Source organism: Ranitomeya variabilis, chromosome 2, assembly GCF_051348905.1.
Source record: "Ranitomeya variabilis isolate aRanVar5 chromosome 2, aRanVar5.hap1, whole genome shotgun sequence".
Lineage (NCBI taxonomy): Eukaryota > Metazoa > Chordata > Amphibia > Anura > Dendrobatidae > Ranitomeya > Ranitomeya variabilis.
In genome coordinates, this window is record NC_135233.1 from 1,089,298,009 (window position 1) to 1,089,321,849 (window position 23,841).

The window sequence follows — 23,841 nt, forward strand, 5'->3', positions numbered from 1 at the left end:
CAGAGCGGCGCCAGAGTCAACATAGGCATCCGTGGCAATGGATGACAAAGAGCAAATCAGGGTTACAGACAAAATAAACTTAGACTGAATGGTGCCAATGGAAACAGACTTATCAAGCTTCTTTGTACGCCTAGAGCATGCTGATATAACATGAGTAGAATCCCCACAATAGAAACACAATCCATTCTTCCGTCTAAAATTCTGTCGCTCGCTCCTGGACAGAATTCTATCACACTGCATACTTTCTGGCGTCTTTTCCATAGACACCGCCAGATGGTGCACCGGTTTGCGCTCCCGCAGACGCCTATCAATCTGAATAGCCATTGTCATGGACTCATTCAGACCTGCAGGCACAGGGAACCCCACCATAACATCCTTAACGGCATCAGAGAGACCTTCTCTGAAAGTTGCCGCCAAGGCGCACTCATTCCACTGAGTAAGCACAGACCATTTACGGAATTTTTGGCAGAAAACTTCAGCTTCGTCTTGCCCCTGAGATAGTGCCATCAAAGTTTTTTCTGCCTGAAGTTCCAAATGAGGTTCCTCATAAAGCAAGCCCAAGGCCAGAAAAAACGCATCCACATCGCGTAACGCAGGATCCCCTGCTGGCAATGAGAAGGCCCAATCTTGAGGGTCACCCCTGAGCAAGGAAATCACAATCCTAACCTGCTGAGCAGGGTCTCCAGCTGAACGAGACTTCAGGGACAAATAAAGCTTACAATTATTTCGGAAATTCTGGAAGCTAGCTCTATTCCCTGTGAAGAACTCCGGCAAAGGAATTCTCGGCTCAGATACCGGAGCATGTACCACAAAATCTTGTAAATTTTGTACTTTCGTGATGAGATTATTCAAACCCGCAGTTACACTCTGGAGATCCATTATTGTCAGGTGCACACAGAGCCATACAGAGATTAGGAGGAGAGAGAGAAAAAAGACTGCAGCAAGGCAGACTGGAGGAAAAAAAAAAAAAAAAAAATTCCAGCAGACTTCTTATAACTCTCCTTTCTCAACCTGGGTCTTTAACACTTTATTGGCCGGTCAAACTGTCAAGATCTCTGCAGGCAGAGATCATAGCAAGCCTATAGAGGGACAAGCTCTCGGAAGATGGAACTATACTGACCATGAACTAAGCCTGCCGCGCAACTAGAAATAGCCAGGTAGCATTTCCTATTTATCGCTAGATGCCCAGCTCTGGCCTAAGACCTAAATAGCTAGCAGAGGGAAATATAAGACCTGGCTCACCTCTAGAGAAATATTCCAAAGAAGACAGTAGCCCCCCACATATAATGACGGTGAGTTCAGATGAAACAACAAACGCAGCAGGAAAATAGTCTTAGCAAATTTGAGGTCCGCTTACTAGATAGCAGAAGACAGATAGTATACTTTCATGGTCAGCAGAAAAACACTAACAAAACACCATCCAGAGATTACCTTAAACTCTGGCATTAACTCATAACGCCAGAGTAGCAATCCCTGATCAACGAGAGCTTTCCAGACACAGTAACAAAACTTCAGCTGTGAACTGGAACAAATAGGCAAAACTAAACATGGACAAAAGTCCAACTTATCTAGTAGTTGTCTAGAAGCAGGAACAAGCACTGAGAGGCATCAGATAACATTGTTGACCGGCAAGAAACCACCAGAGAAATGAGCTTAAATAGCGACACCCACTACTGATGGAACCAGGTGAAACAGGAAGGAGGATGACAAGTCCAATTCCACAAGCGGCCACCGGGGGAGCCCAGAATCCAAATTCACAACACTCAACCATCAATACTACTCACTCCTCCCGGTACAATAAATATCCGGCCTGTCAATGAATGTTCTCCCAGTATGTCCCACAACATTTTCCCAGCTCCCAGTATTGACAACCTTTACTGTATGGATGACACATGAGTTCTGTATAGAATAATATATATATATATATATATATATATATATATATATATATATATATATACCGTATATATTCATCCTTTGTGATTTGATGAGGCCAATGTTGTGATCTGCATCAAGTATCTGACATACCAGATTTACAGCCCCTTCAGGTGGAAAGGCACTCCATGTCCGGTGCGTGGTCCTGTACAATGGGACGAGGCACAACTAATCATGTAACTTAAAATATTGAGTCCATGACCCATCAACATGACCTACAGTGTGTTGGGAGGGAGAAGGCCTCCTGTGTGTGTAGCTCCAGACTGAGCCTGAGAACTGGACATTACTCCAGCCTGTGTGCCCACAGGCCTGGCGCAGCAGAGCCCTGCTGTGGATGTTTGTACTTTGTTTTGCCTGATCTGAAGGCTGTTTACTTGACCGCGTATCACCAAGACAGGGTCTTCTCCGTACCCAATCCTCCTAACCCCATACCCTGCCCCATTTACTACTCCGCCTGCCAACTAGAAAATTAAAACGAAACACATGAATTTCTTTGGATAAGTTGGCCACAGCGGCCGTTTTATTAAACAAACAATTACATGAATAACAACATGTATACCATTGCATATGTAAAAACCTTGAGGGGAGGGTTCTTGGAGCTAAGAAAAATGTGGCTCAAAAATAGGCATAAAGCCACCACAAAATTTAAAACCAAACACTTTTTTACCCTCAGCCGTGACCAGCAGCTCGAGGGCACCATGTAAGCCATTTCGGGCAAACCAAACCCCCAAAGCTCCCGAAGTAAACTCCCTGTCCAGAGCCCGTAAACAAAAGCCAGATCAACCCCATAAAACGTCATCATCAACTCCAAGAACCCCACCCCTGCCACACACGAACAGCCCTGACCACCTCAGGCTCGTGAGTGCCCCACCACCGCCATAGCTCTTTCTACTCCTTCCTGTAGACCGAGAGCCCACAAATCCATACCTATATCATTAAATTAAAATTGCCGATCCCAGACTCCAGTTCAAAATGTCTCACGGCGATACCCCGTTCCGGGACACAAAACTCGCCACCGCTCTATTCCGCTTCACCCTGGCCCTGTTAACCCCTTTTTGAGAACGTGCATCCCGCCACCGCCGACGAGGCACAATGTCTGACCAAACCGTCAAAACACCAGGAAAAGATACCCACAATCTCAAAAAATCGAAACGGATATCCCGAATCAATTCCCTCACTGGTCTTGTTCCCAAATCGTTTCCTCCGAGATGAACCACCACGATGTCTGGGGGTCGATCCAGACTAGCAGCGTTAGAAAATTCCGACAACAACCTCCCTCACAACATACCCCGAAAACCCAACCATCTAATAACCAAGGCATCCCGGCCGAAACCTAATTGCCTACCATTCGGCCTAGCATCCGCCCGAAGAGCAACCCAGTAAACGAATGAATGTCCGACAATCCAGGCCAGGAGGGGAGTTCGACCTGGAAAACATAACAACAATTAACACCATGCTATAACTCGCCCCCAGTACCCTTGACTTAATGTCTAACATAAGACAGATAACGAGTCGAACTCCATCTGCCTATTCTTTTGATCACGTCCGAGCCCAAGCCCAAACCATCAGCTTCGGATGCAGCGCCAATTCGAAACGAGTGCGACCCAAAATTCTTTGGGTTAACACCCAGCAATCCCAAGCCTTTTTTTAATATAGCCGTAAATTGAAAGCGCAACAAAAATTCCCCTTTCTGGTGTGGCAACAAAGGGCCTGCCCTCAACGGCCACAGACTCCAGTAAGCTTCCAAACAGCGTTGCGGGCACATGCCGCTACCGCCGACTCTTCCCAGTACCACCCGCTTACCCCTACCGAGCTGATCAGTCTTAGAACGCCTGATCCAAAAAACAATACCTCCCGCCCAAAAATCGACATCTTCCGCTAAAAGACCACCCGCCTTATCTTTGTTCTGGGAAACCAACTCCCCCAAGCGCAAAGCCCAAAAAAACGCTAAAGAAAAGGCCAGCCGAAAAAGTAACACCTCAAACTGGGAACTACAAATAACACCCAAGACCTCACCCAACCGTTCCAGCATCCCAAAAGAAATGGGCCTACACTTATCAAATGACACATTGCCTTTTCGAAAACCCTTCAAAGCCTGCCTTATCACAAAATCCTTTGTCACATCAACCGAACCTTGCAGCCAAAAACCGAAAGCCAAACCCGCAATGACTTTGTTTAACCTCGACACGGACCATCCCCATTCAGACTCCTTACCTATCAATGCCAATGCCATAGTCCTATCACCATCAGACTCCACCGAGCCACATTGGACCAACCAACCTTCCCACATATCCCATGCAGCTTCATAATCTGACCATGTCCGGCTCGAAACAGAGGCTTGGATCAACCGACCTCCCCGTCCGCAACAATCTGCCACAGATGCAAAGGACATCCCGCTCCTGTAGCCTCCGAATCTAGTGCCAACTCCCGGAATCGTTCCCACTGCAAATGAGACAAAGCATCGGCTATAGAGTTTTGAACACCTGGCACATGCACAGCCAAAATCCAAGCATTCAATGCCAAGCACTTCAACACCAACTCCCTGACCAACCTAATCACCGGGGGGAAGAAGAAGATAGGCTATTAATTACCGACACCACGCTCAAGTTATCGCAATGAAAGCGTACATGTCGGTCCTTAAAAATGTCGCCCCAAATAAACACTGACACCACGATTGGGAACAACTCCAACAATGCCAAATTCTTGGTAAGCCCGTTCTTCCGCCACTCTTCCGGCCACACCCCGACACTCCATTTACCTCCGCAATAGGCACCGTAACCAACTCCTCCCGCTGCGTCCATATAAATTTCGCAATCAAAGGCATTCAAATCCTCCTGCTGAATCAACGCCCTGCCGTTATAATTTTCCAAGAAACGCTGCCAAACAAGCAAATCGTCCCTATGCTCTCTACTCAAGCAGATGAAATGATGAGCTGCACGAACTCCCGCCGTCACTCTGGACAATCTACGGCAAAAAATCCTGCCCATAGGCATGATACGGCACACAAAATTCTGACGACCCAGCAAAGACTGCAACTCCTTCAACGTCGTTTTACGCAATTTTCCGATTCTAAGCACCTCCTGCTTAAGCAACAACAACTTGTCATCAGGCAACCTACACTCCATTTTTACTGAATCAATAAGAATCCCGAGAAAACTTAAAACCGTGCAGGGGACTTCTGTTTTTTCCTGCGCCAAAGGGATGCCGAAATGCCCAGCCAACCATTCCATGGTAGCCAGTAAATTTCCGCATACAGCAGAGTCCGGAGGACCCACAAACAAAAAATCATCCAAGTAATGAATGACTGAGGAAACATCAGAAACGTCTCTAACAACCTATTCAAGAAAAGTACTGAAAGTCTCGAACAACGAACAAGAAATCGAACAGCCCATAGGCAAACACCTGTCCAAATAAAAATCCCCTTTCCAACAGCAACCCAATAAAGGAATGCTCTCCGGGTGCACCGGCAGTAGCCTAAAGGCTGACTCAATACCTGTCTTTGCCAGCAAAGCCCCCACCCCGTACATACGAACCCACTGCACCACCGCGTCAAATGACGTGTATACAACAGAGCATAATTCCTCCGCGATGCCATCGTTCACAGAGCATCCTTTGGAGTATGACAGATGCTGAATTAAATGAAACTTATTCAGCTCCTTCTTGGGTACCACTCCCAACGGCGAAACAATCACCCCTTCCATGGGCAACGAACTAAACGGCCCCGCCATTCTCCCCAGCTCCACCTCTTTCGCTAACTTAGCCGTAACCACATCCGCATGCAAACTCGCTGACCTCAAGTTTTTCGTAGAAAAGGGGACTGTTGTGAATTCCGTTTCCGGGCTCCCTCCTGTGGTCATGAGTGGTACTGTGTGAGTTCGGTTCTTGGGCTCCCTCTGGTGGCCTTTAGCGATTCGGCTGGTCTGTATCTAGGTTCCAGCTGCCTGGTTTTCTGCCACTCTGGCTTCTATTTAACTCCACCTGGACCTTTACTTTTTGCCAGCTGTCGTTGTACTCAGTACTGGTTTGATCTCTCTTGGACTTCCCTTGTGACCTGTCTCCTCCTGGAGAAGCTAAGTCTTGCTTGTTCATGTTTGCTCATTGTTTCCCTGAAAATGTTTCTCACTATATGATGAGTTCAGTCCAGCTTGCTTATATGTGATTTTCTTGCTTGCTGGAAGCTCTGGGGTGCAGAGTTGCGCCCCTCACATCGTGAGTCGGTGTGGGGGTTCTTGTATTCTCTGCGTGGATAATTTTTGATAGCATTTTGTACTGACCGCACAGATTCCTTGCTATCTTCTGACTATTTAGTATTAGCGGGCCTCATTTGCTAAAACCTGTTTTCATTTCTACGTTTGTGTTTTCCCCTTCACTCACTGTTATTATTTGTGGGGGGCTGTCTAAACTTTGGGGTTTTCTCTGAGGCAAGTGAGGCTTGCTTTCTCTCTAGGGGTAGCTAGTTTCTCAGGCTGTGAAGAGGCGTCTAGATTTTTAGGAAACGCTCCACGGCTGCCTTTAGTGTGTGTGGATAGGATCAGGGTTGCGGTCAGTAAAGTTCCCACATCCCCAGAGCTAGTCCTATATTCTGGTTACTTATCAGGTCAGTTTTGCTATCCTTACCACCAGGATCATAACAGTACCGCTGGCCCGTAAAGTGTTAATGCATCGCAAAAGAGGGATAAGAGAAGCCCTGAGTTCATTTTTTTTCCTCTGCAGTCTGTCTAGCTTCTCTCCTCCCCTTAATCTCTGGGTGGTTCAGAATTCAGCTGCAGATATGGACATTCAGAGTCTGTCCTCTAGTGTGGATCATCTCATGCAAGGGTACAAAGCATTCAGGATTTTGTAGTTCACAGTCCTATGTCAGAGCCTAAAATACCGATTCCTGAGTTGTTCTCTGGAGATAGATCTAGGTTTTTGAACTTCAGAAATAATTGCAAGTTATTCCTTTCTCTGAGACCTCGTTCCTCTGCTGACCCAGTTCAGCAAGTTAAAATTATTATTTCTTTGTTACGTGGTGACCCTCAAGATTGGGCATTCTCCCTGGCGCCAGGAGATCCTGCATTGCTAAATGTGGATGCGTCTTTTCTGGCGCTTGGATTGCTTTATGAGGAACCTAATCTAGTAGACCAGGCTGAAAAGGTTTTGCTGGCTCTCTCTCAGGGTCAGGATGAAGCAGAGGTTTACTGTCAGAAGTTCAGGAAATGGTCTGTGCTCACTCAATGGAATGAGTGTGCCCTGGCAGCGATTTTCAGAAAGGGTCTTTCTGAGACCCTTAAGGATGTTATGGTGGGGTTCCCCACGCCTGCGGGTCTGAATGAGTCAATGTCTTTGGCCATTCAGATTGATCGGCGTTTGCGGGAGCGCAAACATGTGCCCCATCTGGTGGTATTTTATGAGCAGAAGCCTGAGTCTATGCAATGTGACAGGATTCTGACCAGAATTGAACGGGAAAATCACAGACGTCAGAATGGGTTGTGCTTCTTCTGTGGTGATTCTGCTCATGTTATCTCAGAATGCTCTAAGCGCACAAACAGGTTCGCTAAGTCTGTCACCATTGGTACTGTACAGCCTAAATTCATTTTGTCTGTTACTTTGATTTGCTCTCTGTCATCCTACTCAGTAATGGCTTTGTCATTTGCCAGGCGCTGTGGTTTTGTCTTGGAGCCTTTGCAGTTCCCTATTCCACTAAAGGGAATTGATGCTACACCATTGGCCAAGAATAAACCTCAGTACTGGACTCAAGTGACCATGTGCATGACTCCTGCACATCAGGAGGTGATTCGCTTTCTTGTGTTACATAATTTGCATGACGTTGTCGTGTTGGGTCTGCCATGGTTGCAGGCTCATAATCCAGTCCTGGATTGGAAAGCAATGTCTGTGTCAAGTTGGGGTTGCCAGGGAATTCATGGCGATGCTCCTTTGGTGTCAATAGCTTCTTCTACTCCTGCTGAAGTCCCTGAATTTTTGTCGGACTACCAGGATGTATTTGATGAGCCCAAATCCAGTGCCCTGCCTCCGCATAGGGATTGTGATTGTGCTATAAATTTGATTCCTGGTAGTAAGTTCCCTAAGGGACGACTTTTTAATTTATCTGTACCAGAACATGCCGCTATGCGGAGTTATATTAAGGAGTCTTTGGAGAAAGGGCATATTCGCCCGTCCTCGTCCCCTTTGGGTGCGGGGTTCTTTTTTGTGGCCAAGAAGGATGGTTCTCTGAGACCCTGTATAGATTATCGCCTTCTGAATAAAATCACGGTCAAATTTCAGTATCCTTTGCCACTGCTGTCCGATCTGTTTGCTCGGATTAAGGGGGCCAAGTGGTTCACCAAGATAGATCTTCGAGGAGCTTATAATCTTGTGCGTATAAAGCAGGGCGATGAAAGAAAAACAGCATTTAATACGCCCAAAGGCCATTTTGAGTACTTGGTAATGCCTTTTGGGCTTTCTAATGCCCCTTCCGTGTTCCAGTCCTTCATGCACGATATCTTCCGAGAGTATCTGGATAGGTTTATGATTGTGTACCTGGATGATATTTTGGTCTTTTCTGATGATTGGGAATCTCATGTGAAGCAGGTCAGGATGGTGTTTCAGGTCCTGCTTGCCAATGCCTTGTTTGTGAAGGGCTCTAAATGTCTCTTCGGAGTCCAGAAGGTTTCCTTTTTGGGCTTTATTTTTTCTCCTTCTACTATTGAGATGGATCCAGTCAAGGTCCAGGCTATTTATGACTGGACTCAGCCTACATCAGTGAAGAGTCTTCAGAAGTTCCTGGGCTTTGCTAATTTTTACCGTCACTTCATCACAAATTTTTCTAGTGTGGTTAAGCCTTTGACGGATTTGACCAAAAAGGGTTCTGATGTGACGAATTGGTCCCCTTTGGCCGTGGAGGCCTTTCAGGAGCTGAAATGTCGGTTTTCTTCGGCTCCTGTCTTGCGTCAGCCGGATGTCTCTCTTCCTTTCCAGGTCGAGGTTGACGCTTCTGAGATTGGAGCAGGGGCTGTCTTGTCGCAGAGAAGCTCTGATTGTTCTGTGATGAGGCCATGTGCTTTCTTTTCAAGAAAGTTTTCGCCTGCCGAGCGGAATTATGATGTTGGTAATCGGGAGTTGTTGGCAATGAAGTGGGCATTTGAGGAGTGGCGACATTGGCTTGAGGGAGCCAAACATCGTCTGGTGGTCTTGACGGATCACAAGAATTTGACTTATCTCGAGTCTGCCAAGCGATTAAACCCTAGACAGGCTCGATGGTCGCTGTTTTTCTCCCGTTTCGATTTCGTGGTTTCATACCTTCCGGGTTCAAAGAACGTGAAGGCTGATGCCCTTTCTAGGAGTTTTGTGCCTGAGTCTCCGGGTGTTTCTGAGTCGGTTGGTATCCTCAGAGAGGGGGTGATTTTGTCTGCCATCTCCCCTGATTTGCGACGGGTGCTGCAGGAGTTTCAGGGTAATAGGCCTGACCGTTGTCCACCGGAGAGACTGTTTGTCCCGGATAGATGGACCAGTAGAGTTATTTCCGAAGTTCATTCTTCGGTGTTGGCGGGTCATCCGGGGATTTTTGGTACCAGGGATTTGGTGGCTAGGTCCTTTTGGTGGCCTTCCTTGTCGCGTGATGTGCGTTCCTTTGTGCAGTCCTGTGGGATTTGTGCTCGGGCCAAGCCTTGCTGTTCTCGTGCCAGTGGATTGCTTTTGCCTTTGCCTGTCCCGAAGAGGCCCTGGACGCATATTTCCATGGATTTTATTTCGGATCTTCCAGTCTCTCAGAGGATGTCTGTCATCTGGGTGGTTTGTGATCGTTTTTCTAAAATGGTCCATTTGGTGCCCTTGCCTAAGCTGCCTTCCTCCTCCGATTTGGTTCCACTGTTTTTTCAGAATGTGGTTCGTTTGCATGGTATTCCGGAGAACATTGTGTCTGACAGAGGATCCCAGTTCGTGTCCAGATTTTGGCGGTCCTTTTGTGCTAAGATAGGCATTGATTTGTCTTTTTCGTCGGCCTTCCATCCTCAGACGAATGGCCAAACCGAACGAACTAATCAGACCTTGCAAACTTATCTGAGATGTTTTGTTTCTGCTGATCAGGATGATTGGGTTACTTTTTTGTCATTGGCTGAGTTCGCCCTTAATAATCGGGCTAGTTCTGCTACTTTGGTTTCGCCGTTTTTTTGTAATTCTGGTTTTCATCCTCGTTTTTCCTCGGGTCAGGTTGAGCCTTCTGACTGTCCTGGGATGGATTCTGTGGTGCATAGGTTGCAGCAGATTTGGAACCACGTAGTGGACAATTTGACGTTGTCACAAGAGAAGGCTCAGCACTTTGCTAACCGCCGTCGCTGTGTGGGTCCCCGACTTCGTGTGGGGGATTTGGTATGGTTGTCTTCTCGTTATGTTCCTATGAAGGTTTCCTCTCCTAAGTTCAAGCCTCATTTCATTGGTCCTTATAAGATTTTAGAAGTCCTCAACCCTGTGTCATTTCGTTTGGACCTCCCGGCATCGTTTGCCATTCATAATGTGTTCCATCGGTCATTGTTGCGGAGGTATGTGGTGCCTGTGGTTCCTTCTGTTGATCCTCCTGTGGTATGTGGTAGAGAAAATCTTGGATTCTCGTATTTCGAGACGGAAGCTTCAGTATTTGGTTAAGTGGAAGGGCTATGGTCAGGAGGATAATTCCTGGGTTGTCGCCTCTGATGTCCATGAGGCCGATTTGGTTTGTGCCTTTCATTTGGCTCATCCTGATCGCCCTGGGGGCTCTGGTGAGGGTTCGGTGACCCCTCCTCAAGGGGGGGGTACTGTTGTGAATTCCGTTTCCAGGCTCCCTTCTGTGGTCATGAGTGGTACTGTGTGAGTTCGGTTCTTGGGCTCCCTCTGGTGGCCTTTAGCGATACGGCTGGTCTGTATCTAGGTTCCAGCTGCCTGGTTTTCTGCCACTCTGGCTTCTATTTAACTCCACCTGGACCTTTACTTTTTGCCAGCTGTCATTGTACTCAGTACTGGTTTGATCTCTCTTGGACTTCCCTTGTGACCTGTCTCCTCCTGGAGAAGCTAAGTCTTGCTTGTTCATGTTTGCTCATTGTTTCCCTGAAAATGTTTCTCACTATATGATGAGTTCAGTCCAGCTTGCTTATATGTGATTTTCTTGCTTGCTGGAAGCTCTGGGGTGCAGAGTTGCGCCCCTCACATCGTGAGTCGGTGTGGGGGTTCTTGTATTCTCTGCGTGGATAATTTTTGATAGCATTTTGTACTGACCGCACAGATTCCTTGCTATCTTCTGACTATTTAGTATTAGCGGGCCTCATTTGCTAAAACCTGTTTTCATTTCTACGTTTGTGTTTTCCCCTTCACTCACCGTTATTATTTGTGGGGGGCTGTCTAAACTTTGGGGTTTTCTCTGAGGCAAGTGAGGCTTGCTTTCTCTCTAGGGGTAGCTAGTTTCTCAGGCTGTGAAGAGGCGTCTAGGTTTTTAGGAAACGCTCCACGGCTGCCTTTAGTGTGTGTGGATAGGATCAGGGTTGCGGTCAGTAAAGTTCCCACATCCCCAGAGCTAGTCCTATATTCTGGTTACTTATCAGGTCAGTTTTGCTATCCTTACCACCAGGATCATAACAGGGGACCACATGAGTCGGGCGAGGAATCCTAAAACCTTCAGCAAAACCGTCCCTAATGACCACCGCCTTCAACCGGTCCGGATATCTACTTAGATAGGGGGCCATCTTTTGAAGCCTCACTGGCGTCACCCCCATGACAGCTACCCACTGATGGCTTGCCCCTTGCTTTTTTGAAACATTTTGAAGCCCCATGTGAGGCCCCGTTACAATGGGAGCATACGTGCTTGAACTTGCAGGTAATGCCATACTTGCACTGGCCGTCATTAAATTGCCAATACGTACCCGCTTTTTCCTTTGCCCCCTGTGACCCCTGTCCTCCTCCTCCCCCTTGTCCTGCCTGCTGACTGCTACCCCCCCGCCGCCCCCCTGAAAGGACTGCCCGTACTGCATCGGAACCATCACCTTCAACCACAATCCAATATCCTTTTGATCCCGTTTAATCTCGGGCCTAACTGCCTTCCGCTGCCTAAATTGCTCGTGGTAGCGCAGCCAAGCCTGGCCCCCATACGTACGATGTGCTTCCCCAATGGAATCGAGGTAACAAAAAAGGCCCGAGCAATTTTCTGGGAATTTTTCTCCTATCACACTGGCCAAGATAGCAAAAGCCTGTTGCCAATTTACGAACGTCTGCGGAATCAGGCGCCAACGTCTCTTTTCCTCCTCTTCCTTTTAGCTATCATCCTTCTTCCCTTTGTCCAAGTTAAATTTTTCCAAAGGGAGGAGGGAGAAAATCTCCACGTATTCATCCTCCAAATCCTCTCCTTCACCTCTTTCTTTAAATGGGCACCGAGGGGACCCTCAAAACACACGAAAACCTCCCCTTTCGCCCTATCGTCTAATTTCACCTCATCCCTCCTGCCTGTCTCCGTTTGATCCGACACCTCAGCTGCTTGCACCGACGCCGCACCACCAGACCTCACTATCTCGCCAGCGCCCCCACCTGCTGCGTTACCAAAATCCGTCAACCAAGCCCCCGTGGGTGACACCCCCATGCTATCTGCCGCACCACCATCCAATCTCCTCAAAATATGCAACATGCCCGCCAAAAGCTCTCTAACACCAGGGAACCCTGAATTAGCGTCCCCTACCCGCTCTGCTAACCACGCTCCACCCGGCACCGGAAAAACACTAGACATATACTCATGAGGCTGCGTGGGTGCTGTGTTCCCACCAGCCGTGTCTCCTGAATCCCGCTGCACACCATCGTCTGGATGATCGCTCCCCGATCCGGAGTCGTCGCTTCCACTTTGCTGCTCCAGGCCCGCGCCCCTGGCCTCCACGTCACCAGGGGGGACCGAGACTGGTGAAACGTTCCATTCGCTTGACTTCCTGGTGGATCGGGACCTATCGGCTGTCGGTAGTCCTCTGTGGCCTCCCGCCAGACTGGCCCCGCCAGCATCCGCAACACGACCTCCATGTCCCGAGTCCTGCTGAAGTGCTGTGTTCAGCCTGCCTGTCACCCTGCTCTGCCAACTGGTTCCACTGCCAGGCCCACCTGGGGACCGTGATCCCGGTGCGCCCGCCGCTGCATGCCCTGCCATGGAATTCCTGGTCCCTGGTGTAACTTCTGGGCTCCTCAATGGCTCCGCCGCCACTGCCGCCGCTGCCTGCACTGTACTCGGGCGGGTCCTGGATCCACTCTGTCGCGCCCAGGACTAGGCCGCACTTCAGGTGCGGCCCTGACTTCCGGCGCGGCCCTGGCGTCTGGCCGTGCCTGTCTCGTCCCCACTCCATGCCGCCGACTCGTGCCGGCAGAGCCGCCGGTTGGATTCCTACCGGAGGGGGGAGCGGGCGGGGTGATCGCGCCGCGTCCCACAGCCCCCGCAGGGTCCTCGGAGCGGCTCCGCGGCCTGCGCCTGCCGCGCGGTGCCATGTTGGGAGACAACCTCTCCGGTGGCCTTGTCCTCCTGGTCCTGCTGCCCCGGCTCCCGCTGTCTCCAAGCAGCCTGGAGAGCTGCTCCTCCAGCCATCCGTCACTCCTGGACCGTGCTTCCCTGCGCAGCTGCGCTACGAGGCTGTCGACCGATGACATGGTAAGCCCTGCTTGTGTGACAGGTCTTCTCTCCTCCTCAGACACCGCACTAATGAATTCTTCCCGCACTTTTCCAGCCCCCGCCTCCTTGTGCCACCAAAAAACGCCCCCCCCCATTCAAAAATCCCACCAATCCCGTGACGATCCCTGTTATTATTCAAACTACTAACCCCTCCTCTCGGCAACGCAGTCATGTGGGGGCTTCCATCAAGCTGCGTCCATTACAGCCCCCCCTTTTTCTGTTTTTGCTTCTGGGTTTATGAAGCAATAAACCCACATGAACTTTTAAAGGAACGTGCCACCTTTTTTTCTCCCATTGCACCCAAGTGAGTACAACCCCTACAATTGGTGCTAGACGTGCGGGCAGCATTCCCAGCAGAGACGTGAGACAGCTACAGGAATGGCTACATGTCATGGGTTAAGGCTGTCGCACGCCAGCAAGCATCGCCAGACAAGATGGAGGTCCAGTCACAGCAGCAGCAGCAAGAGACCAATAGGCTGTTGTTACAGCAGATCCAGCAGAGCAAGCAGGAGCAACGGCAGCAGATGCAGCTTTTGGCAACCGCCATCCAGGGCAGGACGAGCGCCCCAACCCCAGGCCGGCTGATGACGCCCTCGTCCGGAAGGCAGTAAGACGGGCTTTGCAGAAAATGACTCCCGGGGATGATGTTGAGGCCTTCCTGACGGTGTTTGAAAGGGTGACCTAAAGTGAGAAGCTCCCGCCAGAGCAGTGGGCACAGGTACTGGCGCCATACTTGATGGGGGAACCCCAGAAAGCATACTATGATATAGCTTTGCAGGATGCCAAAGCATATGGCAAGCTAAAAACTGAGATTTTTGCATGCTTGGGGTAACAATGACTCTCAGGGCACAGCGGGTTCACCGTTGGGCGTATCACCGGGTCAAACCACCGCGCTCCCAAATGTTTGACCTGTTGCACCTGGTCCAGAAGTGGCTGCAGCCAGAGTCCTCTACACCTGTGCAGATGGTAGAACGGGTGATGATGGATCAGTTCGTGTACTACCTGCCGAGGGCTGTACAGACTTGGGTTGCCCAGGGTGATCTCCGGAATGCTAATGAACTGGTCAGACTGGTTGAGAGATACCAGGGGATGGAAGGTTCCATGGGAACACAGCCCACTCCATACTTGGGGTCCCAACAAGGGACGGAGGCCCAAAAGGGGGTGAGGCGCCCATGGTCCAAAGGGGTGGGGAGGTGGTGCCCAAGGTCCCTACGGGTAATATTGTTTGCTGGAGGTGCCACGGCCCAGGCCATATAGCTGCCTGTTGTCCCTTGACCCCTGAGTAGATGAACTACAGCATAGGACGCCGCTGTTCATATTTTGCGTATATGGCCTGCAGTGTAAACTGTCCACCCAGCGAGAGGCCTCAAGCGTGTTCCGTAAAGGTGAACGGGCTGGAGGTAACGGCACTGCTAGACTCCGGGAGTCTAGTGACCCTTGTGAGGGCCACCCTTCCGCTTCAACTGATCCCGGGGAAAAAGGTCACCGTGCTGTGCATTCATGGTGATGCTAAGAACTATCCTATGGCCAGAGTAGACTTTGCAACGGCCCATGGTACTGAGTCTCATGAGGTCGGCATCATTCGGGACTTGTTGCAGCCTATAATTTTAGGCAGGGACTTTTGTTTATTTTGGGATCTGTGAGGGAAGGGTTCTGAGTTCGCTGGCATGAATAGGGAACAAGTGAACCCTAATAAGGCATCACCACACACTACTGAGCATCATTTCCTTGTCTTGAGGCATTTCCACTGAAGTTGGATCAGCCTGTAATTTCATTTTCCACTTTGATTTTGATTATCATTCCAAATCCAGATCTTCATGTAATATTAGTTCTGATTTAAATCGATCATTTTTATATTTTGTTGGTTTTTTTTAGAGAAAAAAGTAACTGAAATCCTCCAAATACTCCTCTAAAACTGAAAATTCCTTGAAGACTTGGAGTTTCTGCTCAGTTTCCACACCAAAAACTAACAAAAAAAAAGCAGTGTGCATATATTTTTAAAACATTTCAAAAACTGTTCAGGAAAAAGAATGTCGCCTCTAAAAATAAAGAGTATGTGAACATGACTGCTAGATTTTGCTGGAATCTGCCTGAAAGAGCGCAGCAAAACCACTGCAAAACAATGGACATGAGCGCAGCAGTGTAAAAACGACATTGCTGTGCCCGTGTTCTGTCTTTTGCTACATCTTTTAACCACTTTAGGGATCGGAATCTGTGAAGCGGTTAAAGAAGTAACATGTTAATTCTCTGGGTGGCAAACTAATGGTTTTTGGATTTTACATTAATGGGGTTCATTGTGCAATAAAAATGTCCTGGTTGAATGATTTTTTCATGTCAGCGATACCAATCTTGTATAGTTTTTATAGTGAAAAAATCAATTTAAAAAATGTTGCTTGTGTCATCATTTTCTGAAACGCATAATTTTTTATTTTTCCTTTGATGGAGCTGAGCGAGGAGTTTTTCTTGAGGCGGTCAAAAATGACTAATTTTTCTACTAGAAACTGTGTTAAGAAACGCTCCACTTTGAAGAGACTTTTGAGGAGTTTTTCAAGTTTTCCATTTCCTGAAGCCTTTGGGAGAGTTTTTCTTTTACAGAAAAGTTTTTTTTGCAGCCTTCTTATTTCACAGTGCCCAGATTGGAGGGAATTGCCCTTTTTTCCTCTAGGCGTTTTTCAATATTGGAGCGATTGCAGTAGCTTTAGGTTGCTTTGTGGTTGTTTTTGGTGTGGCTCCGAAGTCAGGGTCTTTTTTCAATATCTTCTCTTACAGAGATTTAATTGAGGTTGTGGCTACAGTAGACATATGTTTATGTGGAAAAATATTGGGCTTTAATTTTACTCTACACTATACTCCTACATACAAGTAAAATATCCATAAACCTTTTTCCCCAGTCGATGACTTTTCAATAACTTTTAGATTTAAGCTACTGCTTCTTTCAGATGAAACGTCTATGTACAAATGATAGTTTACAGAATATTTTGCAACAGACTTCTTTGTTATCCAATAAGTGAATGAAAATTTGAACTTATTAGACTGGAAGATTATCCCATTCACTCTCTACAGAAAAGAAACAATCAGAAAACACAAAACTCGACACAAAAAAGCAGCCGTTAGGCACCAGAGATTAAACCCTATAATCATAAAAACAGATTAAAACTCTGTAAATATTTCTTGGAGGGATGAATAGTCAATAATCCCAGTTCTACTCCAGTAATTGGGGAAACAAAACTAATCACGTCCTGGTCTAATGACTGTAATTGCCATAGGTATTATCGGCTGTTGTGCTCGGGTCTCGCCGCAATGAAAAGACGAGCTCTTTCTGCAAACGAAAAAGTTGCAATTCGACTTTCCTGTTTTTTTTAAATTTTACTTCTAATGAAATAAACAAATTTAGCACATTTTTTCTAAAACTTCTTTAGCAGATGGGACTTTAGGAGAAATGTTAATCTTACTAAAGGATGTAAAGTCTCCTATTCTCTGACTACTTAGATATGGGGTGGAGTAGCGCATGGCAGTGATGTCATGCACCGCCTAAGATGGATGGTCTCTGATTGGCCAGCAGCTTGTATAGTGATTGTGGTGCCGGAGCCAGCAGCTCTCTGCACCGAAAAACATTTCAGTTGAATATGTGCCCGAGGATGCACACTCAGCTAAAAGCTGCGCTGGAGCTGCAGACCCTTAATTTCTAAGATTAGATGGGGTCTCATGACCATGTGATGGCATATGCCAGCAATATATCATCACTTTTTAAGATAGAAACACCCCTTTGAAATAATAACTTTTTCAACTTTTTCTTCTTGAAAGATCTAACTTTTGGAGCCAATCTTTAACGTTAAAGGGGTTTTCTCATGTTTGTAAATGGTAGAAATTGCAAAGTGCATATAAAAATAAGCAACTTTGCAATTAACTTCTCATTGCAAATCCTCATTCTCAAAAACAGACAGATGTCTAGGTTAGCGGTTATCTCTGCAGTGGCTGTTTTCCTCGACAAGGAGCTTGCAAGCGCTGGTGTGCAGCTGCTAGCTTCAAAGCTCCAGTGCATCTCCGATGTTGCAAAGTAAAAGCTGCCAGCGCTAGCAGTATGGGCGAGCACATAGTTCAGAGGAGCAGCTCAGCCATGCTACCAGACTGAACTGCCAACCTTCAGGAATACCTTGACCCCTGGCAAGCAGGAAGCTAGGATGCAAAGGAGAGGAAAACTTCTAAGGAATAAACATGATATTCTTTAAGTGAAGTGAAGTATATAATCCCCAATCTCATAAGACATGAAGGATTCACTACACATTCTCATACATGATGTAATTAGTTGAGTAGTTATTTATTTCAGCACACAGATAGTGCCACACTTCAGTAGGATCTCTGCCATTAGCAACCAGAAGAGTGTTCAGCATTTCAAACCTCTCAGGTCTTTTTCAATATAGTCGCTGGGTTGGCGGATGAATGAGCAAGGGAAAAGTGTGACAGCATAAGTCACGCCGCATCTGGAGTCTCCAGTGTGCAGTGAATACTTTGTTTCTTGCAACTATCATATCAAATGGTATAGTACATCCAATCTGCAAAGACATTCAGAGCCTGTATAAAATCCGAAGCAGAGAATGCAGCAGCCATTCTAGGGTGATTCCAGGTAGTGAGAGGACGTCACAGCTCAGCAACAGATATAGGTAGAGAAAACTTTGGACAAAAACTCCAAGCAGTAGCATGTTGTACAACTGTAGCTGTGAAGTAGATGAGTGTAGTAATTTGTGAAACATACAGAGATTCAATTAATTTGGAGAGACAATGATAGGAGAGGTGCCAGCGCGATTGATCAGTAATATGGTGTAGCTGGTCTGGCATCTGTCCTGCTGCATTTGAATTTCATGTATTTTCATTCTTTATGCACTAGAAAGCAGCAACTCAACACAATATTTTTTAAAGTAAAAAGAAACCCTGAATTCAGTGTCAGCTAGAGATGGCATTCTTGCTTGTCATCTGCAACTGTGCTGAGTTTTGCATTTTATTACTATTTTTATTATAATAATTATTATACATTTATATAGCGCAATTTATTCCATGGTGCTTTATATGTGAAGGGGGCAAATATAGACAAGCACAATAAACATGAGCAATACAAGGCACACACAAGTACAGAAGGAGAGAAGACCCTGCCCACAAGGGCTCGCAGTCTACAGGGGATGGGTGAGGATACACTAGGAGAGGGTAGAGCTAGTCGTGCAGCTGTTCAGCAGACTAAGGATCACTGCAGGTTGTAGGCTTATTGGAAGAGGTATGTCTTCAGGCTCTTTTTGAAGGTTTCTGTGGTAGGCGAGAGTCTGATGTGTTGGGGAAGAGAGTTCCAGAGTATGAGGGAAGCACGGGAGAAGTCTTGTATGCGGTTGTGGGAAGAAGAGATAATAGGGGAGTAGAGAAGGAGATCTTGAGAGGAACGAAGGTTGCGTGTGGGTAAATACCAGGAAAACATGTCACAGATGTACGGAGGAGACAGGTTGTGGATGGCTTTGTATGTCATAGTTAGGATTTTGAACTGGAGCCTCTGGACAATAGGAAGTCAGTGAAGGGCTTGGCAGAGAGGAGAGGCTGGGGAGTAGCGGGGGGACAGGTGGTTTAGTCGGGCAGCAGAGTGTACGATGGATTGGAGTGGTGCCAGAGTGCTAGGGGGAAGCCAAAGAGTAGGAGGCTGCAGTAATCGTGGTGGGAGATGGGTGCACTAGCGTTTTTGTGGTTTCATGGTCAAGGAATGCACGGAGCCGGGAAATATTTTTGAGTTTGAGTCAGTAGGAGGAGGCAATGGTTTGGATATGAGGCTTGAAAGAGAGGGCAGAGTCGAGGATCACCCTGAGGCACCGAGCATGCGGGACTGGGGAAGGTGAGCAGCCATTGACGTTGATGGATAGGTCTCGTGGAGGGGCAGAGTGAGATAGGGAGAGATGATGAATTCTGTTTTGCCCATGTTCAGTTTTAGAAAGCGAGCAGAAAAGAAAGCTGAAATAGCAGACAGACATTGTGGGATTTTCGTCAGTAAGGACATGATGTCGAGTCCAGATATGTAGATCTGCGTGTCATCAGCGTAGAGATGATACTGCAAACCGTGGGATTCTATGAGCTGTCACAGGCTGAAGGTGAAGATGGAGAAGAGCAGGGGCCCTGGGACTGAGCCTTGAGGAGCACCGACAGACAGAGGGCGAGGTGAGGAGGTGGTGTGGGAGAGGGAGACACTGAATGTTCGGTCTGTTAGATATGACGAGATCCAGGATAGGGCCAAATCTGTGATGCCAAGAGATGAGAGGGTCTGTAGCAGAAGGGAGTGGTCCACAGTGTCAAAGGCAGAAGACAGGTCCAGAAGAAGGAGGACAGAGTAGTGTTGCTTGCTCTTGGCGGTTAGCAGGTCATTGGTGACTTTTGATCAAAGAGGGAGCATTTGTTGTGCAATCCTTTCTGTGAAGGGACGGAATAAAATAAAAAACCAGATGTTTAACTGTCTACCTCACAAATGCATGTCGTAAACAATTTTTTTGCACACCTGTTTTGCTAGTCAGATATCACATTTGTACAGACCACACCTCTGCAGTGGCCTGTTGCATTTGCTGGTATTTTGAACGTGTACCCACCTACCTCGCCTTTCTCATCTTTTTCGAAAGGTAGAAATGATTATTTAAAAAAAAAATCAGACCTCTCATTTTGCTTGTGTGTTTTTGCTGACCTGTGTTTTTTTACTATTCCATTTTGACACCCAAACGTTATCACTCCAGTACACTATTGGTGCATTTGCCTTTCTGGAAGTGCACCTACCTAATACCTGCCTAGCATTTCTTTCTATGTCCTTTTTAGGAAAAGGGGAAAATGGGGAGAATTTTATTAAAAAAATAATAATAAATCCCATACATTTGACGATAAATGTCTGTTATAGCACATGTGTTTTACTAGTTCAATTTGGTAACCGTTAGTGATGAGTGAATATACTTGTTACTCCAGATTTCTCGAGCATGCTCGGGTGACCTCCGACTATTTTTTAGTGCTCGGAGATTTAGCTTTTTTTTGCTGCAGCTGAATGATTTACATCTGTTAGCCAGCATAAGTACATGTGGGGGTTGCCTGGTTGCTAGGGAATCCTCACATGTAATCAAGCTGGCTAACAGATGTAAATCATTCAGCTGCGGCAAAAAAAACTAAATCTCCGAGCACTAAAAAATACTCAGAGGACCCCCGAGCGTGCTCAGAAATCTCGAGTAACGAGTATATTCGCTCATCACTAGTAACCTAACCATACATCCCACAGCAATAGGCCTGCTGCAGTTTCTGGCCTTTTGAAAGTGTACCCACCTAACTTGCATTTCTTGTTACATCATTTTTGGCAAGGGTGGAATTGCTGTGGTTGAAAAGTTTGACAATTTATTTGATTATTGTGTTGTAAAAAATGTAGGGTAAAAGAAAAAGTCAAAATCTCAAACCATTGGGTAGCGTAAAAGTAAAAAATCCCAGTCCACAGCTCAAAATGTGGGAGCCACAAGCAGAAACACTACCACCGGCACCTGCCGTCCAGGCAGTAGTAATACAAAATACAGGTCACTCTTGCCCTCCTTTTCCTCTGGTAAGCTTATTAGTGGAGATGGAGCACAGGGTGTAATGGAAATAAATGGCATATCACTTGTCTCAGTGAAAGCAGGATGATGTTACCTCTGACAGAGACACTGTCAGTTTCAGTCTTCTGTTTAATTGTTTTGCACAGTCCTCTTCGGCCGTTAAAACAACTAATGTTTTTTTCATTGCAAATTTTCAGTTTCATCAATTATATCTCTGTATGTTCTGCCTCTAGTCCACTAAGCCGCAGCAATCTGGTGGCTAAAAGAGATATTTCACAACAACTTCTTCCAGTTGATTTTTTGGATAAGATGTTCAGTCAGTGTTTGTACTCATGGAGCTGGAGGAGCTGGATGACATGATTCAAGTGTTAGGCCAGTGTCACACTTGCGAGTGCAATGCGAGAAAATCGTGCAAGTCTTTAACATCAATAGCGGGCACTGCCGCCGCCACTTGGGACAGGAGCGTTCAGCTGCATAGAAATACATGCAGCTGCACACTCCGGTCCCGAGTGCCGGTGGCAGTGCCGGGTATTGATGCAAGAGACTCGCATGAGTTTCTCGCATTGCACTTGCAGCTGTGACACCGGCCTTATGCTTATTCACTAACTCACATGGTTGGAGATGGTTTCTCTTGGCCTGGACACTATGGTAGCCACAGAAAGCAACATACAGAATTGATAGAACACACAACGTCAGTGACACAATAATGGATGGTTGTCAAGAAGTCCAGGACCCTGCATGCCTCATTTTTAAAACGCATGTTCAATCATGGTTTTTTTTGTGAGCCACAGGAAATTTCAGTCATTCTCCTGGACTCCTAAAAAGACGAAGAGGAATAATTTTTGGACCATTTGTTTTATTTTAAACAAGATGAATAGCCTGTCCGTGCAATATGTTTTTTTCTAGCCACTATCTGTTTTTATATATCATCAGAGACAGTTTTGGTCAACAAGCCCCAGGGCCCTTCCTCCCTACTTCCCAGCCCTCCACCTCCAAAACCAACTTCTCCACCATTACAGAAGATCAACTCTCCACTCTACTCTCAAGATCGCATCTCACCACCTGTGCACTTGACCCACTCCCATCCCACCTCATCCCAAACCTCACCACAGTCTTCATCCCAACCCTAACCCATCTCTTCAACCTATCACTAACAACTGGTGTTTTCCCCTCAAGCTTTAAACATGCCTCCATCACACCTATCCTCAAAAAGCCCTCTCTTGACCCATCCTCTGTATCTAGCTATCGCCCTATATCACTTCTCCCTTATGCCTCCAAACTACTGGAACAACACATCCATCTTGAACTGTCCTCCCATCTCTCTTCTTGCTCCCTCTTTGACCACTTACAATCTGGCTTCTAGTCACACCACTCCACTGAAACTGCCCTAACTAAGGTCACCAACGACCTCTTAACCGCCAAGAGCAAGCGACACTACTCTGTTCTCCTCCTCCTCGACTTGTCGGCTGCCTTTGACACAGTGGACCATTCCCTATTATTACAGACCCTCTCATCCCTTGGCATCACAGACTTGGCCCTATCCTGGATCTCATCATACCTAACAGACCGGACATTCAGCGTCTCCCACTCACACACCACCTCCTCACCTCGCCCCCTATCTGTCGGAGTCCCGCAAGGTTCAGTCCTTGGGCCCCTGCTCTTCTCCATTTACACCTTTGGCCTGGGACAGCTCATAGAATCTCATGGCTTTCAGTATCACCTCTATGCTAATGACAAACAGATCTACATCTCTGGACCAGATATCACCTCCCTACTAACCAGAATCCCTCAATGTCTGTCCACTATTTCATCCTTCTTCTCTGCTCGATTTCTGAAACTTAATATGGACAAAACAGAATTCATCATCTTTCCCCCATCTAATGCGACCCCCCCAACGAACCTAACCATTACAGTAAATGGCTGCCCACTCTCCCCAGTCCCACAAGCTCGCTGCCTCGGGGTAATCCTTGACGCTGATCTCTCCTTCAAACCACATATCCAAGCCCTTTCCACTTCCTGCCGACTTCAACTCAAAAATATTTCACGAATCCGTTCATTCCTTAACCAAGAATCTGTAAAAACCCTAGTCCATGCCCTCATCATCTCTCGCCTTGACTACTGCAACCTCCTGCTCTGTGGCCTCCCCTCGAACACTCTCGCACCCCTCCAATCTATTCTAAACTCTGCTGCCCGACTAATCCACCTGTCCCCCCGCTAATCCCCGGCCTCTCCCCTCTGTCAATCCCTCCACTGGCTCCCCATTGCCCAGAGACTCCAGTGCAAAACCTGTAGGGATTTCACTCACTCAGGTGCGATGGCTGACACTCAGGAGGCACGTTCCTTTAAAGTTCAGGGGGTTTATTGCATCATAAACCACATGGAAAAATAACAGCAAACAAAATAGCCTTAAGTTCAGGAAAAGAAAAGCAAAGTGTCCAGTCCAGCAGGCTCACTCTTGTGGCCTTAACACACTCAGGAGGGTTTCACCTCCAACACATCTCCTCTGTGTAGAGCATTTGCCTGTCTTATATAGAGCTAACCACACCCAGTAACCCATCACATGATTAGCCATGTGGTCTGACATCACCACAGGTCCTGAAGCAGATATATATACATGATTATATACAATAAAGAAATACACCGGGCTACATTACGGCAACAAGGCACTTATGTGGCACATACCTCCCA